The 18,018-nt window shown below is 45.2% G+C and overlaps 7 non-coding genes across 7 annotated transcripts; all 7 read right to left on the reverse strand.

Annotated features, from left to right (window-relative positions):
- Positions 1 to 3,291: 3,291 nt before the first annotated feature.
- On the reverse strand, positions 3,292 to 3,482 carry LOC130299799 (U2 spliceosomal RNA). Its single transcript, XR_008850853.1, has one exon. It is a non-coding gene; the product is annotated as a U2 spliceosomal RNA (small nuclear RNA).
- Positions 3,483 to 5,587: 2,105 nt separating this feature from the next.
- LOC130299800 (U2 spliceosomal RNA) lies at positions 5,588 to 5,778 on the reverse strand. Its single transcript, XR_008850854.1, has one exon. It is a non-coding gene; the product is annotated as a U2 spliceosomal RNA (small nuclear RNA).
- A 2,094-nt stretch (positions 5,779 to 7,872) lies between these two features.
- LOC130299807 (U2 spliceosomal RNA) lies at positions 7,873 to 8,063 on the reverse strand. The gene has a single exon (XR_008850861.1). It is a non-coding gene; the product is annotated as a U2 spliceosomal RNA (small nuclear RNA).
- Positions 8,064 to 10,160: 2,097 nt separating this feature from the next.
- On the reverse strand, positions 10,161 to 10,351 carry LOC130299801 (U2 spliceosomal RNA). Its single transcript, XR_008850855.1, has one exon. It is a non-coding gene; the product is annotated as a U2 spliceosomal RNA (small nuclear RNA).
- A 2,096-nt stretch (positions 10,352 to 12,447) lies between these two features.
- LOC130299802 (U2 spliceosomal RNA) lies at positions 12,448 to 12,638 on the reverse strand. Its single transcript, XR_008850856.1, has one exon. It is a non-coding gene; the product is annotated as a U2 spliceosomal RNA (small nuclear RNA).
- A 2,084-nt stretch (positions 12,639 to 14,722) lies between these two features.
- Positions 14,723 to 14,913, reverse strand: LOC130299803 (U2 spliceosomal RNA). Its single transcript, XR_008850857.1, has one exon. It is a non-coding gene; the product is annotated as a U2 spliceosomal RNA (small nuclear RNA).
- A 2,097-nt stretch (positions 14,914 to 17,010) lies between these two features.
- LOC130299804 (U2 spliceosomal RNA) lies at positions 17,011 to 17,201 on the reverse strand. Its single transcript, XR_008850858.1, has one exon. It is a non-coding gene; the product is annotated as a U2 spliceosomal RNA (small nuclear RNA).
- Between the last annotated feature and the right edge of the window lie 817 nt (positions 17,202 to 18,018).

The raw sequence follows: 18,018 nt of genomic DNA on the forward strand, positions 1-18,018 counted from the left end.
CAGATATACCTGCAGATCATCATTTGTAGTTTATATGTTACAATGTCCATGTGGTTTATACTACATTGGAGAAACCATAAACGAGTGCAGGATCAGATTAAATGGACATAAATCATCGATTAGGACAGGCAGGGTTGACTTGCCCATACCGAAACACTTTAAAGAGTTTGGTCATAATATTAGCCAATTGCGTTTTCGGATTATAGATCATGTCCCCATACTACGTAGAGGAGGAGACCGGGAAAAGCTATTAAAACAAAAAGAGCTAAAATGGATTCATCTATTAAATACATTACAACCTGGTGGTCTGAACATTGATTTTAGTCTAAAGCCTTACATGTGAATAAATTTACCTTTACCTTTTTTTTCCTTTCTCCCTTTTTTTCCCTTTTTCTTTGCTTCCCTCCTATCTTTCCCCTTTTTTTCTTTTTTCCTTCCCCTCCCCCTCTTTTTTCGTCCTTTTTTTCCCCCTTCTTTCCCCAAACCAAACCCCCCCCCCTCTTTTTTCCCCCCTTTCCTTTCTTTCCCCCTTTTCATTTGTTCTTTTCAAAAAAAAATTTTCCCCTCTTTCCTCCCCCCCCCCTCCCCCTTTTTTCTTAATTTCCCCCCCCCCTTTTTTTCCTTTTCTTTTTTCTTCCTCCATTTTTCCTTTTCTCCATTTTTTCCCCTCTTTTTTCTCCTTTCTTTTCCCTTTTTTCTTTTTCCTTTTTGGTTTTTTTTCCTTTTTCTTTTATCTCTCTTTTTCCCCCCCCTTTCTTTTTTCTCCCCCTTTTTTTTCTCCCTTCTTTTTCTTCCTTCTCTTCCCTTTTCCCTTCTTCTTTTCTTCCCCTTCCCCCCCCCCTTTTTTTTCCCAAAAGAATTTTTTTGAAAGAATTTTTTTAAAAAGATTTTTTTTTTTTTTTTTTTTTTTTTTCAATTTTTTTTCAAAAAAAATTTTTTCATATTTTTTTCAATTTATTCACCTCTTGAACCATGTAGTTCTTATTATATACATCAAATATGTGCTAGGAATGGCCATGAATGTTTTTAACCTTCTCTTTCTTTACCTTTTATATTTTAGATCACTTATAGGATGTCACGTTGACACTATGTAAGAACAGGAGGGAGTGATTTACATGGCATCAATCAAATCGAGACAACTTTTCTTATACTCCATGACTATTAATGTAATTTTATTATTATTACCCGCCAGCATTTTTGTATTGCATCTTTTGTATCTTTTGTACTTTTATATAGACACATACGTTGCTATGTTACTTTTTTATAGATTATTATTCCCCGTACTTTACTAGGTTTAATCAGTGTTGGTAACCTGGAACCCTATGCGCTGCGCCTTGATTTGACGCATGTGCATTGGGTTGGGGACACACGACCCGGTATTGTACCGAAAGATGAACGTACCCCTTTGCGGCTCTTACGCAGCCGCATTAGCAAGCGTTTGTGGTAACCATAGTGTCCGTACTATATGGGTTCACGCATGCGCATAGTAGCAGTGGAACCTGCGATATGAGAGCCGCGGCAGGCGCGATTTCGCGCAGCCGCAATGCAATTGTTTACAAACGTAGACACATGGAGGGACGGAACGATCGTAAGTACAGATATGACAGCTATTTATAATCGATAGAGCTAGTCTTGACTCTGATGCCATGTACTCTCCCCCCTTTTCATTTATTAACTATTGTATAGCCACTAGAGTGAGAATATGCACTTTTATTGTAACAGTCATTGTTTGTTGTGATGATGTCACACAAGGAGAACCAATTACCTGCAGAGGGTTGGATAGAATCACTAATTACGATGTATCACAGCTGTTTGTAAACCTATCAGAAAGCACCTTGATGTATTTAAGTTTTCCATTTTGTATGACTTGTATGCTTGATAAAGGCAGTTTGCCGAAACGTTGCACCGCTATCACATTTATGGTGTGAATAAACTTGGAAGCCTTTCTACTTGATCCTGGACCTCTGATTATTTGTGCTGTGGTGGAGATTGCATATTTATGGACTGCTGACTTGCCAGTTGGCTGACCACGTGCACTTACAGAGGGGGTCTTTGCTGGCTCTATTCGTTTGGAGTGTATATATATATATATATATATATATATATATATATATATTCTCCGCCGAAATCACTTTTAAACCCATTTCCACCTTTTTTTCCCTTCTCTTCCTCTTACTTTTTTTTCACGTTTTTTTACGTTTTTCTCCTTTTCGCCTCTTTTCTGGGCGTATTATTCTTCTTTTTCTTCTTTTTTTTCGTCTAATGCATACCCCATCAGTGCAGCAATGCTTATTCAATACCGCCAGCAGATGGAGACACTGGGGGATAATTTTCTAAGGATTTATACTGATTTTTCCTGTCTGAATTTGTCGCACAGAAAGTTGCAGGCCAAATATGTGTGACATTTCTGCGACTTTAGCTTCTAGAGCATTTTTACAACATTATACATAGGTGCTGAATACATAAAAAGCGACTGTTCAGCGTCAGACAAGTCGCATCGGCTGAAAGTAGGCCAGAATGTCAGTCCATGTTGGAGCAGGTTTAGATACAGTCTAAAGCATAGATCTCAAAGTCTGTGCACAGAATTTAGCAAGGGCCTCGCACCTTCTGATGCATCAGGTAGGTGCACAATAGCATAGCCTAACCCTCTGTACTTTGGTCTATATTGATGCGGGACATAGACAGCCAGCTGATGACCAATCCATTAGTGCAATGGATGGCTGGAAGCATTTGTCTTTGCCTTTGCAATACCACAGAAGCAATGCATGGTCAATGTACAGCAATGACACACCTGTGTGAACAGCCAGGAGACCCCCCCCCCCCCCCCCATGTTATGTTACATAGTTACATACTTAGTACGGTCGAAAAAAGACATATGTCCATCAAGTTCAACCAGGGAATTAAGGGGTAGGGGTGTGGCGCGATATTGGGGAAGGGATGAGATTTTATATTTCTTCATAAGCATTAATCTTATTTTGTCAATTAGGAACATTCAGCACCCACCCGCTATCAAGGCAGCTGCCTATCATGTCATGCCCTACCTGCACAGGTGTGCTGGCTACTCAAATGATCCAATTAAGGAGGCCATTTAGTCAGCAGCAGCAGAAGTCCTGTGCCTGGATGCTCCAACAGGGGCCAGACACAAGCAGAAGCAGAAGCAGCAGAAGCAGCAGCAGCACCACCTTTTGTTTTTTGGCTACAGCAGCAGCAAGGCCCACAGGGCTGGCTAGCTGGCTAGCCAGCAAGCAGGTAGCAATGAAAGTAGGAATCTTTCTTTTTAACCCTGTAAGGGGGTGGTGCACTGTACCCGAAGATACTGCCATATCGGGTCAATGCATAGGGCGACGGAAGCAAGCTTCGAAATCGGCCCCCGTTCTCAAAAATCCATTTAATATATGGTCCCCAGATAGGGGACGTATCAGATATTAAACTGATAAGAACAGATACTACACTTGATCTTAGCCAAAAGGCCGAGAAGCGATAACCGTGAAAGGGGCGGGCCCAACAAGGTCCCCTTCATGGGCACTATCACTGCTTGCTGTCAGGGAGGCTGCCAGACAATTTTCCATGCACACTCTGGGCTGGGGGGCAGTCAACCACCAGTACACACAGCAGAACCTAAACCCATACCATTATTGCTAAGCAGCAAGACAGGGGCCCATTGCACTCCCACGGGGCCTTTTTAAATGCAATCCATAACCCGGATTTGCCAGGAACCCTTCTTACTCCTCCTACTTGCATGTGACACTGGGCTTAGGATCTGCATAGGAAACACACACACAAGCACACACCTACCTTTGTTGCCTGCAGATGCCTCCTTGGCTGTCCCCAAACGGTATCAAACCAACACCCACGGGAAGCTGTAAGCATAGAGGACATGCCTGCACCCCATTGGACTTACCTGTGTGGGTTAAATCCGGGTTATTTGACAACCTATGGCGGTGATGGTTCTGCTCAGGCAGAGCAGTGCTGATGCTCCTCATAAAGCTGTCGCTGCTGTGAAGGTTCTAGGTGACATCACAAATCCCTATGGTTACATACACAACAAAGCTGGGTTGTTGTTGTTTACACTCTGCAAGGCCTGTGGAAGTGAGTGACATCATAGCACTGTAGTTCTGAGGGTTCTAGATGGATGCAACAATCTCCTGTTGCTTCTATGAAGGCCGTACTAGACGACATCACCAAACAGCTCCATAGTCACATACACAGCAAAGGAGAGATGTTGTTTACACCTAGTGATGTCAGTGGTATTGAGTGACATCACAGCACAGTGCTAAGGCTCCTGGGCCTGGACACAGCAGCGGCTGCAATATCTCAACGGAGAATACGTTTATATCTATGTGTGTGTGTGCGCGTATATATATATATATATATATATATATATATATATATATATATATATATATTTATTTCTCCGCCGAAATCACTTTTAAACCCATTTCCACCTTTTTTTCCCTTCTCTTCCTCTTACTTTTTTTTCACGTTTTTTTACGTTTTTCTCCTTTTCGCCTCTTTTCTGGGCGTATTATTCTTCTTTTTCTTCTTTTTTTTCGTCTAATGCATACCCCATCAGTGCAGCAATGCTTATTCAATACCGCCAGCAGATGGAGACACTGGGGGATAATTTTCTAAGGATTTATACTGATTTTTCCTGTCTGAATTTGTCGCACAGAAAGTTGCAGGCCAAATATGTGTGACATTTCTGCGACTTTAGCTTCTAGAGCATTTTTACAACATTATACATAGGTGCTGAATACATAAAAAGCGACTGTTCAGCGACAGACAAGTCGCATCGGCTGAAAGTAGGCCAGAATGTCAGTCCATGTTGGAGCAGGTTTAGATACAGTCTAAAGCATAGATCTCAAAGTCTGTGCACAGAATTTAGCAAGGGCCTCGCACCTTCTGATGCATCAGGTAGGTGCACAATAGCATAGCCTAACCCTCTGTACTTTGGTCTATATTGATGCGGGACATAGACAGCCAGCTGATGACCAATCCATTAGTGCAATGGATGGCTGGAAGCATTTGTCTTTGCCTTTGCAATACCACAGAAGCAATGCATGGTCAATGTACAGCAATGACACACCTGTGTGAACAGCCAGGAGACCACCCCCCCCCCCCCCCATGTTATGTTACATAGTTACATACTTAGTACGGTCGAAAAAAGACATATGTCCATCAAGTTCAACCAGGGAATTAAGGGGTAGGGGTGTGGCGCGATATTGGGGAAGGGATGAGATTTTATATTTCTTCATAAGCATTAATCTTATTTTGTCAATTAGGAACATTCAGCACCCACCCGCTATCAAGGCAGCTGCCTATCATGTCATGCCCTACCTGCACAGGTGTGCTGGCTACTCAAATGATCCAATTAAGGAGGCCATTTAGTCAGCAGCAGCAGAAGTCCTGTGCCTGGATGCTCCAACAGGGGCCAGACACAAGCAGAAGCAGAAGCAGCAGAAGCAGCAGCAGCACCACCTTTTGTTTTTTGGCTACAGCAGCAGCAAGGCCCACAGGGCTGGCTAGCTGGCTAGCCAGCAAGCAGGTAGCAATGAAAGTAGGAATCTTTCTTTTTAACCCTGTAAGGGGGTGGTGCACTGTACCCGAAGATACTGCCATATCGGGTCAATGCATAGGGCGACGGAAGCAAGCTTCGAAATCGGCCCCCGTTCTCAAAAATCCATTTAATATATGGTCCCCAGATAGGGGACGTATCAGATATTAAACTGATAAGAACAGATACTACACTTGATCTTAGCCAAAAGGCCGAGAAGCGATAACCGTGAAAGGGGCGGGCCCAACAAGGTCCCCTTCATGGGCACTATCACTGCTTGCTGTCAGGGAGGCTGCCAGACAATTTTCCATGCACACTCTGGGCTGGGGGGCAGTCAACCACCAGTACACACAGCAGAACCTAAACCCATACCATTATTGCTAAGCAGCAAGACAGGGGCCCATTGCACTCCCACGGGGCCTTTTTAAATGCAATCCATAACCCGGATTTGCCAGGAACCCTTCTTACTCCTCCTACTTGCATGTGACACTGGGCTTAGGATCTGCATAGGAAACACACACACAAGCACACACCTACCTTTGTTGCCTGCAGATGCCTCCTTGGCTGTCCCCAAACGGTATCAAACCAACACCCACGGGAAGCTGTAAGCATAGAGGACATGCCTGCACCCCATTGGACTTACCTGTGTGGGTTAAATCCGGGTTATTTGACAACCTATGGCGGTGATGGTTCTGCTCAGGCAGAGCAGTGCTGATGCTCCTCATAAAGCTGTCGCTGCTGTGAAGGTTCTAGGTGACATCACAAATCCCTATGGTTACATACACAACAAAGCTGGGTTGTTGTTGTTTACACTCTGCAAGGCCTGTGGAAGTGAGTGACATCATAGCACTGTAGTTCTGAGGGTTCTAGATGGATGCAACAATCTCCTGTTGCTTCTATGAAGGCCGTAATAGACGACATCACCAAACAGCTCCATAGTCACATACACAGCAAAGGAGAGATGTTGTTTACACCTAGTGATGTCAGTGGTATTGAGTGACATCACAGCACAGTGCTAAGGCTCCTGGGCCTGGACACAGCAGCGGCTGCAATATCTCAACGGAGAATACGTTTATATCTATGTGTGTGTGTGCGCGTATATATATATATATATATATATATATATATATATATATATTTCTCCGCCGAAATCACTTTTAAACCCATTTCCACCTTTTTTTCCCTTCTCTTCCTCTTACTTTTTTTTCACGTTTTTTTACGTTTTTCTCCTTTTCGCCTCTTTTCTGGGCGTATTATTCTTCTTTTTCTTCTTTTTTTTCGTCTAATGCATACCCCATCAGTGCAGCAATGCTTATTCAATACCGCCAGCAGATGGAGACACTGGGGGATAATTTTCTAAGGATTTATACTGATTTTTCCTGTCTGAATTTGTCGCACAGAAAGTTGCAGGCCAAATATGTGTGACATTTCTGCGACTTTAGCTTCTAGAGCATTTTTACAACATTATACATAGGTGCTGAATACATAAAAAGCGACTGTTCAGCGACAGACAAGTCGCATCGGCTGAAAGTAGGCCAGAATGTCAGTCCATGTTGGAGCAGGTTTAGATACAGTCTAAAGCATAGATCTCAAAGTCTGTGCACAGAATTTAGCAAGGGCCTCGCACCTTCTGATGCATCAGGTAGGTGCACAATAGCATAGCCTAACCCTCTGTACTTTGGTCTATATTGATGCGGGACATAGACAGCCAGCTGATGACCAATCCATTAGTGCAATGGATGGCTGGAAGCATTTGTCTTTGCCTTTGCAATACCACAGAAGCAATGCATGGTCAATGTACAGCAATGACACACCTGTGTGAACAGCCAGGAGACCCCCCCCCCCCCCCCCCCCCATGTTATGTTACATAGTTACATACTTAGTACGGTCGAAAAAAGACATATGTCCATCAAGTTCAACCAGGGAATTAAGGGGTAGGGGTGTGGCGCGATATTGGGGAAGGGATGAGATTTTATATTTCTTCATAAGCATTAATCTTATTTTGTCAATTAGGAACATTCAGCACCCACCCGCTATCAAGGCAGCTGCCTATCATGTCATGCCCTACCTGCACAGGTGTGCTGGCTACTCAAATGATCCAATTAAGGAGGCCATTTAGTCAGCAGCAGCAGAAGTCCTGTGCCTGGACGCTCCAACAGGGGCCAGACACAAGCAGAAGCAGAAGCAGCAGAAGCAGCAGCAGCACCACCTTTTGTTTTTTGGCTGCAGCAGCAGCAAGGCCCACAGGGCTGGCTAGCTGGCTAGCCAGCAAGCAGGTAGCAATGAAAGTAGGAATCTTTCTTTTTAACCCTGTAAGGGGGTGGTGCACTGTACCCGAAGATACTGCCATATTGGGTCAATGCATAGGGCGACGGAAGCAAGCTTCGAAATCGGCCCCCGTTCTCAAAAATCCATTTAATATATGGTCCCCAGATAGGGGACGTATCAGATATTAAACTGATAAGAACAGATACTACACTTGATCTTAGCCAAAAGGCCGAGAAGCGATAACCGTGAAAGGGGCGGGCCCAACAAGGTCCCCTTCATGGGCACTATCACTGCTTGCTGTCAGGGAGGCTGCCAGACAATTTTCCATGCACACTCTGGGCTGGGGGGCAGTCAACCACCAGTACACACAGCAGAACCTAAACCCATACCATTATTGCTAAGCAGCAAGACAGGGGCCCATTGCACTCCCACGGGGCCTTTTTAAATGCAATCCATAACCCGGATTTGCCAGGAACCCTTCTTACTCCTCCTACTTGCATGTGACACTGGGCTTAGGATCTGCATAGGAAACACACACACAAGCACACACCTACCTTTGTTGCCTGCAGATGCCTCCTTGGCTGTCCCCAAACGGTATCAAACCAACACCCACGGGAAGCTGTAAGCATAGAGGACATGCCTGCACCCCATTGGACTTACCTGTGTGGGTTAAATCCGGGTTATTTGACAACCTATGGCGGTGATGGTTCTGCTCAGGCAGAGCAGTGCTGATGCTCCTCATAAAGCTGTCGCTGCTGTGAAGGTTCTAGGTGACATCACAAATCCCTATGGTTACATACACAACAAAGCTGGGTTGTTGTTGTTTACACTCTGCAAGGCCTGTGGAAGTGAGTGACATCATAGCACTGTAGTTCTGAGGGTTCTAGATGGATGCAACAATCTCCTGTTGCTTCTATGAAGGCCATAATAGACGACATCACCAAACAGCTCCATAGTCACATACACAGCAAAGGAGAGATGTTGTTTACACCTAGTGATGTCAGTGGTATTGAGTGACATCACAGCACAGTGCTAAGGCTCCTGGGCCTGGACACAGCAGCGGCTGCAATATCTCAACGGAGAATACGTTTATATATATGTGTGTGTGTGCGCGTATATATATATATATATATATATATATATATATATATATATATATATTTCTCCGCCGAAATCACTTTTAAACCCATTTCCACCTTTTTTTCCCTTCTCTTCCTCTTACTTTTTTTTCACGTTTTTTTACGTTTTTCTCCTTTTCGCCTCTTTTCTGGGCGTATTATTCTTCTTTTTCTTCTTTTTTTTCGTCTAATGCATACCCCATCAGTGCAGCAATGCTTATTCAATACCGCCAGCAGATGGAGACACTGGGGGATAATTTTCTAAGGATTTATACTGATTTTTCCTGTCTGAATTTGTCGCACAGAAAGTTGCAGGCCAAATATGTGTGACATTTCTGCGACTTTAGCTTCTAGAGCATTTTTACAACATTATACATAGGTGCTGAATACATAAAAAGCGACTGTTCAGCGACAGACAAGTCGCATCGGCTGAAAGTAGGCCAGAATGTCAGTCCATGTTGGAGCAGGTTTAGATACAGTCTAAAGTATAGATCTCAAAGTCTGAGCACAGAATTTAGCAAGGGCCTCGCACCTTCTGATGCATCAGGTAGGTGCACAATAGCATAGCCTAACCCTCTGTACTTTGGTCTATATTGATGCGGGACATAGACAGCCAGCTGATGACCAATCCATTAGTGCAATGGATGGCTGGAAGCATTTGTCTTTGCCTTTGCAATACCACAGAAGCAATGCATGGTCAATGTACAGCAATGACACACCTGTGTGAACAGCCAGGAGACCCCCCCCCCCCCCCCCCATGTTATGTTACATAGTTACATAGTTAGTACGGTCGAAAAAAGACATATGTCCATCAAGTTCAACCAGGGAATTAAGGGGTAGGGGTGTGGCGCGATATTGGGGAAGGGATGAGATTTTATATTTCTTCATAAGCATTAATCTTATTTTGTCAATTAGGAACATTCAGCACCCACCCGCTATCAAGGCAGCTGCCTATCATGTCATGCCCTACCTGCACAGGTGTGCTGGCTACTCAAATGATCCAATTAAGGAGGCCATTTAGTCAGCAGCAGCAGAAGTCCTGTGCCTGGACGCTCCAACAGGGGCCAGACACAAGCAGAAGCAGAAGCAGCAGAAGCAGCAGCAGCACCACCTTTTGTTTTTTGGCTGCAGCAGCAGCAAGGCCCACAGGGCTGGCTAGCTGGCTAGCCAGCAAGCAGGTAGCAATGAAAGTAGGAATCTTTCTTTTTAACCCTGTAAGGGGGTGGTGCACTGTACCCGAAGATACTGCCATATCGGGTCAATGCATAGGGCGACGGAAGCAAGCTTCGAAATCGGCCCCCGTTCTCAAAAATCCATTTAATATATGGTCCCCAGATAGGGGACGTATCAGATATTAAACTGATAAGAACAGATACTACACTTGATCTTAGCCAAAAGGCCGAGAAGCGATAACCGTGAAAGGGGCGGGCCCAACAAGGTCCCCTTCATGGGCACTATCACTGCTTGCTGTCAGGGAGGCTGCCAGACAATTTTCCATGCACACTCTGGGCTGGGGGGCAGTCAACCACCAGTACACACAGCAGAACCTAAACCCATACCATTATTGCTAAGCAGCAAGACAGGGGCCCATTGCACTCCCACGGGGCCTTTTTAAATGCAATCCATAACCCGGATTTGCCAGGAACCCTTCTTACTCCTCCTACTTGCATGTGACACTGGGCTTAGGATCTGCATAGGAAACACACACACAAGCACACACCTACCTTTGTTGCCTGCAGATGCCTCCTTGGCTGTCCCCAAACGGTATCAAACCAACACCCACGGGAAGCTGTAAGCATAGAGGACATGCCTGCACCCCATTGGACTTACCTGTGTGGGTTAAATCCGGGTTATTTGACAACCTATGGCGGTGATGGTTCTGCTCAGGCAGAGCAGTGCTGATGCTCCTCATAAAGCTGTCGCTGCTGTGAAGGTTCTAGGTGACATCACAAATCCCTATGGTTACATACACAACAAAGCTGGGTTGTTGTTGTTTACACTCTGCAAGGCCTGTGGAAGTGAGTGACATCATAGCACTGTAGTTCTGAGGGTTCTAGATGGATGCAACAATCTCCTGTTGCTTCTATGAAGGCCGTAATAGACGACATCACCAAACAGCTCCATAGTCACATACACAGCAAAGGAGAGATGTTGTTTACACCTAGTGATGTCAGTGGTATTGAGTGACATCACAGCACAGTGCTAAGGCTCCTGGGCCTGGACACAGCAGCGGCTGCAATATCTCAACGGAGAATACGTTTATATCTATGTGTGTGTGTGCGCGTATATATATATATATATATATATATATATATATATATATATATATATATATATTTCTCCGCTGAAATCACTTTTAAACCCATTTCCACCTTTTTTTCCCTTCTCTTCCTCTTACTTTTTTTTCACGTTTTTTTACGTTTTTCTCCTTTTCGCCTCTTTTCTGGGCGTACTATTCTTCTTTTTCTTCTTTTTTTTCGTCTAATGCATACCCCATCAGTGCAGCAATGCTTATTCAATACCGCCAGCAGATGGAGACACTGGGGGATAATTTTCTAAGGATTTATACTGATTTTTCCTGTCTGAATTTGTCGCACAGAAAGTTGCAGGCCAAATATGTGTGACATTTCTGCGACTTTAGCTTCTAGAGCATTTTTACAACATTATACATAGGTGCTGAATACATAAAAAGCGACTGTTCAGCGACAGACAAGTCGCATCGGCTGAAAGTAGGCCAGAATGTCAGTCCATGTTGGAGCAGGTTTAGATACAGTCTAAAGCATAGATCTCAAAGTCTGTGCACAGAATTTAGCAAGGGCCTCGCACCTTCTGATGCATCAGGTAGGTGCACAATAGCATAGCCTAACCCTCTGTACTTTGGTCTATATTGATGCGGGACATAGACAGCCAGCTGATGACCAATCCATTAGTGCAATGGATGGCTGGAAGCATTTGTCTTTGCCTTTGCAATACCACAGAAGCAATGCATGGTCAATGTACAGCAATGACACACCTGTGTGAACAGCCAGGAGACCCCCCCCCCCATGTTATGTTACATAGTTACATAGTTAGTACGGTCGAAAAAAGACATATGTCCATCAAGTTCAACCAGGGAATTAAGGGGTAGGGGTGTGGCGCGATATTGGGGAAGGGATGAGATTTTATATTTCTTCATAAGCATTAATCTTATTTTGTCAATTAGGAACATTCAGCACCCACCCGCTATCAAGGCAGCTGCCTATCATGTCATGCCCTACCTGCACAGGTGTGCTGGCTACTCAAATGATCCAATTAAGGAGGCCATTTAGTCAGCAGCAGCAGAAGTCCTGTGCCTGGACGCTCCAACAGGGGCCAGACACAAGCAGAAGCAGAAGCAGCAGAAGCAGCAGCAGCACCACCTTTTGTTTTTTGGCTGCAGCAGCAGCAAGGCCCACAGGGCTGGCTAGCTGGCTAGCCAGCAAGCAGGTAGCAATGAAAGTAGGAATCTTTCTTTTTAACCCTGTAAGGGGGTGGTGCACTGTACCCGAAGATACTGCCATATCGGGTCAATGCATAGGGCGACGGAAGCAAGCTTCGAAATCGGCCCCCGTTCTCAAAAATCCATTTAATATATGGTCCCCAGATAGGGGACGTATCAGATATTAAACTGATAAGAACAGATACTACACTTGATCTTAGCCAAAAGGCCGAGAAGCGATAACCGTGAAAGGGGCGGGCCCAACAAGGTCCCCTTCATGGGCACTATCACTGCTTGCTGTCAGGGAGGCTGCCAGACAATTTTCCATGCACACTCTGGGCTGGGGGGCAGTCAACCACCAGTACACACAGCAGAACCTAAACCCATACCATTATTGCTAAGCAGCAAGACAGGGGCCCATTGCACTCCCACGGGGCCTTTTTAAATGCAATCCATAACCCGGATTTGCCAGGAACCCTTCTTACTCCTCCTACTTGCATGTGACACTGGGCTTAGGATCTGCATAGGAAACACACACACAAGCACACACCTACCTTTGTTGCCTGCAGATGCCTCCTTGGCTGTCCCCAAACGGTATCAAACCAACACCCACGGGAAGCTGTAAGCATAGAGGACATGCCTGCACCCCATTGGACTTACCTGTGTGGGTTAAATCCGGGTTATTTGACAACCTATGGCGGTGATGGTTCTGCTCAGGCAGAGCAGTGCTGATGCTCCTCATAAAGCTGTCGCTGCTGTGAAGGTTCTAGGTGACATCACAAATCCCTATGGTTACATACACAACAAAGCTGGGTTGTTGTTGTTTACACTCTGCAAGGCCTGTGGAAGTGAGTGACATCATAGCACTGTAGTTCTGAGGGTTCTAGATGGATGCAACAATCTCCTGTTGCTTCTATGAAGGCCGTAATAGACGACATCACCAAACAGCTCCATAGTCACATACACAGCAAAGGAGAGATGTTGTTTACACCTAGTGATGTCAGTGGTATTGAGTGACATCACAGCACAGTGCTAAGGCTCCTGGGCCTGGACACAGCAGCGGCTGCAATATCTCAACGGAGAATACGTTTATATCTATGTGTGTGTGTGCGCGTATATATATATATATATATATATATATATATATATTTCTCCGCCGAAATCACTTTTAAACCCATTTCCACCTTTTTTTCCCTTCTCTTCCTCTTACTTTTTTTTCACGTTTTTTTACGTTTTTCTCCTTTTCGCCTCTTTTCTGGGCGTATTATTCTTCTTTTTCTTCTTTTTTTTCGTCTAATGCATACCCCATCAGTGCAGCAATGCTTATTCAATACCGCCAGCAGATGGAGACACTGGGGGATAATTTTCTAAGGATTTATACTGATTTTTCCTGTCTGAATTTGTCGCACAGAAAGTTGCAGGCCAAATATGTGTGACATTTCTGCGACTTTAGCTTCTAGAGCATTTTTACAACATTATACATAGGTGCTGAATACATAAAAAGCGACTGTTCAGCGACAGACAAGTCGCATCGGCTGAAAGTAGGCCAGAATGTCAGTCCATGTTGGAGCAGGTTTAGATACAGTCTAAAGCATAGATCTCAAAGTCTGTGCACAGAATTTAGCAAGGGCCTCGCACCTTCTGATGCATCAGGTAGGTGCACAATAGCATAGCCTAACCCTCTGTACTTTGGTCTATATTGATGCGGGACATAGACAGCCAGCTGATGACCAATCCATTAGTGCAATGGATGGCTGGAAGCATTTGTCTTTGCCTTTGCAATACCACAGAAGCAATGCATGGTCAATGTACAGCAATGACACACCTGTGTGAACAGCCAGGAGACCCCCCCCCCCCCCCCCATGTTATGTTACATAGTTACATATTTAGTACGGTCGAAAAAAGACATATGTCCATCAAGTTCAACCAGGGAATTAAGGGGTAGGGGTGTGGCGCGATATTGGGGAAGGGATGAGATTTTATATTTCTTCATAAGCATTAATCTTATTTTGTCAATTAGGAACATTCAGCACCCACCCGCTATCAAGGCAGCTGCCTATCATGTCATGCCCTACCTGCACAGGTGTGCTGGCTACTCAAATGATCCAATTAAGGAGGCCATTTAGTCAGCAGCAGCAGAAGTCCTGTGCCTGGACGCTCCAACAGGGGCCAGACACAAGCAGAAGCAGAAGCAGCAGAAGCAGCAGCAGCACCACCTTTTGTTTTTTGGCTGCAGCAGCAGCAAGGCCCACAGGGCTGGCTAGCTGGCTAGCCAGCAAGCAGGTAGCAATGAAAGTAGGAATCTTTCTTTTTAACCCTGTAAGGGGGTGGTGCACTGTACCCGAAGATACTGCCATATCGGGTCAATGCATAGGGCGACGGAAGCAAGCTTCGAAATCGGCCCCCGTTCTCAAAAATCCATTTAATATATGGTCCCCAGATAGGGGACGTATCAGATATTAAACTGATAAGAACAGATACTACACTTGATCTTAGCCAAAAGGCCGAGAAGCGATAACCGTGAAAGGGGCGGGCCCAACAAGGTCCCCTTCATGGGCACTATCACTGCTTGCTGTCAGGGAGGCTGCCAGACAATTTTCCATGCACACTCTGGGCTGGGGGGCAGTCAACCACCAGTACACACAGCAGAACCTAAACCCATACCATTATTGCTAAGCAGCAAGACAGGGGCCCATTGCACTCCCACGGGGCCTTTTTAAATGCAATCCATAACCCGGATTTGCCAGGAACCCTTCTTACTCCTCCTACTTGCATGTGACACTGGGCTTAGGATCTGCATAGGAAACACACACACAAGCACACACCTACCTTTGTTGCCTGCAGATGCCTCCTTGGCTGTCCCCAAACGGTATCAAACCAACACCCACGGGAAGCTGTAAGCATAGAGGACATGCCTGCACCCCATTGGACTTACCTGTGTGGGTTAAATCCGGGTTATTTGACAACCTATGGCGGTGATGGTTCTGCTCAGGCAGAGCAGTGCTGATGCTCCTCATAAAGCTGTCGCTGCTGTGAAGGTTCTAGGTGACATCACAAATCCCTATGGTTACATACACAACAAAGCTGGGTTGTTGTTGTTTACACTCTGCAAGGCCTGTGGAAGTGAGTGACATCATAGCACTGTAGTTCTGAGGGTTCTAGATGGATGCAACAATCTCCTGTTGCTTCTATGAAGGCCATAATAGACGACATCACCAAACAGCTCCATAGTCACATACACAGCAAAGGAGAGATGTTGTTTACACCTAGTGATGTCAGTGGTATTGAGTGACATCACAGCACAGTGCTAAGGCTCCTGGGCCTGGACACAGCAGCGGCTGCAATATCTCAACGGAGAATACGTTTATATCTATGTGTGTGTGTGCGCGTATATATATATATATATATATATATATATATATATATATATATATATTTCTCCGCCGAAATCACTTTTAAACCCATTTCCACCTTTTTTTCCCTTCTCTTCCTCTTACTTTTTTTTCACGTTTTTTTACGTTTTTCTCCTTTTCGCCTCTTTTCTGGGCGTATTATTCTTCTTTTTCTTCTTTTTTTTCGTCTAATGCATACCCCATCAGTGCAGCAATGCTTATTCAATACCGCCAGCAGATGGAGACACTGGGGGATAATTTTCTAAGGATTTATACTGATTTTTCCTGTCTGAATTTGTCGCACAGAAAGTTGCAGGCCAAATATGTGTGACATTTCTGCGACTTTAGCTTCTAGAGCATTTTTACAACATTATACATAGGTGCTGAATACATAAAAAGCGACTGTTCAGCGACAGACAAGTCGCATCGGCTGAAAGTAGGCCAGAATGTCAGTCCATGTTGGAGCAGGTTTAGATACAGTCTAAAGCATAGATCTCAAAGTCTGTGCACAGAATTTAGCAAGGGCCTCGCACCTTCTGATGCATCAGGTAGGTGCACAATAGCATAGCCTAACCCTCTGTACTTTGGTCTATATTGATGCGGGACATAGACAGCCAGCTGATGACCAATCCATTAGTGCAATGGATGGCTGGAAGCATTTGTCTTTGCCTTTGCAATACCACAGAAGCAATGCATGGTCAATGTACAGCAATGACACACCTGTGTGAACAGCCAGGAGACCCCCCCCCCCCCCCCCCATGTTATGTTACATAGTTACATACTTAGTACGGTCGAAAAAAGACATATGTCCATCAAGTTCAACCAGGGAATTAAGGGGTAGGGGTGTGGCGCGATATTGGGGAAGGGATGAGATTTTATATTTCTTCATAAGCATTAATCTTATTTTGTCAATTAGGAACATTCAGCATCCACCCGCTATCAAGGCAGCTGCCTATCATTTCATGCCCTACCTGCACAGGTGTGCTGGCTACTCAAATGATCCAATTAAGGAGGCCATTTAGTCAGCAGCAGCAGAAGTCCTGTGCCTGGACGCTCCAACAGGTGCCAGACACAAGCAGAAGCAGAAGCAGCAGAAGCAGCAGCAGCACCACCTTTTGTTTTTTGGCTGCAGCAGCAGCAAGGCCCACAGGGCTGGCTAGCTGGCTAGCCAGCAAGCAGGTAGCAATGAAAGTAGGAATCTTTCTTTTTAACCCTGTAAGGGGGTGGTGCACTGTACCCGAAGATACTGCCATATCGGGTCAATGCATAGGGCGACGGAAGCAAGCTTCGAAATCGGCCCCCGTTCTCAAAAATCCATTTAATATATGGTCCCCAGATAGGGGACGTATCAGATATTAAACTGATAAGAACAGATACTACACTTGATCTTAGCCAAAAGGCCGAGAAGCGATAACCGTGAAAGGGGCGGGCCCAACAAGGTCCCCTTCATGGGCACTATCACTGCTTGCTGTCAGGGAGGCTGCCAGACAATTTTCCATGCACACTCTGGGCTGGGGGGCAGTCAACCACCAGTACACACAGCAGAACCTAAACCCATACCATTATTGCTAAGCAGCAAGACAGGGGCCCATTGCACTCCCACGGGGCCTTTTTAAATGCAATCCATAACCCGGATTTGCCAGGAACCCTTCTTACTCCTCCTACTTGCATGTGACACTGGGCTTAGGATCTGCATAGGAAACACACACACAAGCACACACCTACCTTTGTTGCCTGCAGATGCCTCCTTGGCTGTCCCCAAACGGTATCAAACCAACACCCACGGGAAGCTGTAAGCATAGAGGACATGCCTGCACCCCATTGGACTTACCTGTGTGGGTTAAATCCGGGTTATTTGACAACCTATGGCGGTGATGGTTCTGCTCAGGCAGAGCAGTGCTGATGCTCCTCATAAAGCTGTCGCTGCTGTGAAGGTTCTAGGTGACATCACAAATCCCTATGGTTACATACACAACAAAGCTGGGTTGTTGTTGTTTACACTCTGCAAGGCCTGTGGAAGTGAGTGACATCATAGCACTGTAGTTCTGAGGGTTCTAGATGGATGCAACAATCTCCTGTTGCTTCTATGAAGGCCGTAATAGACGACATCACCAAACAGCTCCATAGTCACATACACAGCAAAGGAGAGATGTTGTTTACACCTAGTGATGTCAGTGGTATTGAGTGACATCACAGCACAGTGCTAAGGCTCCTGGGCCTGGACACAGC

This window comes from Hyla sarda, unplaced genomic scaffold, assembly GCF_029499605.1.
Source record: "Hyla sarda isolate aHylSar1 unplaced genomic scaffold, aHylSar1.hap1 scaffold_1063, whole genome shotgun sequence".
Lineage (NCBI taxonomy): Eukaryota > Metazoa > Chordata > Amphibia > Anura > Hylidae > Hyla > Hyla sarda.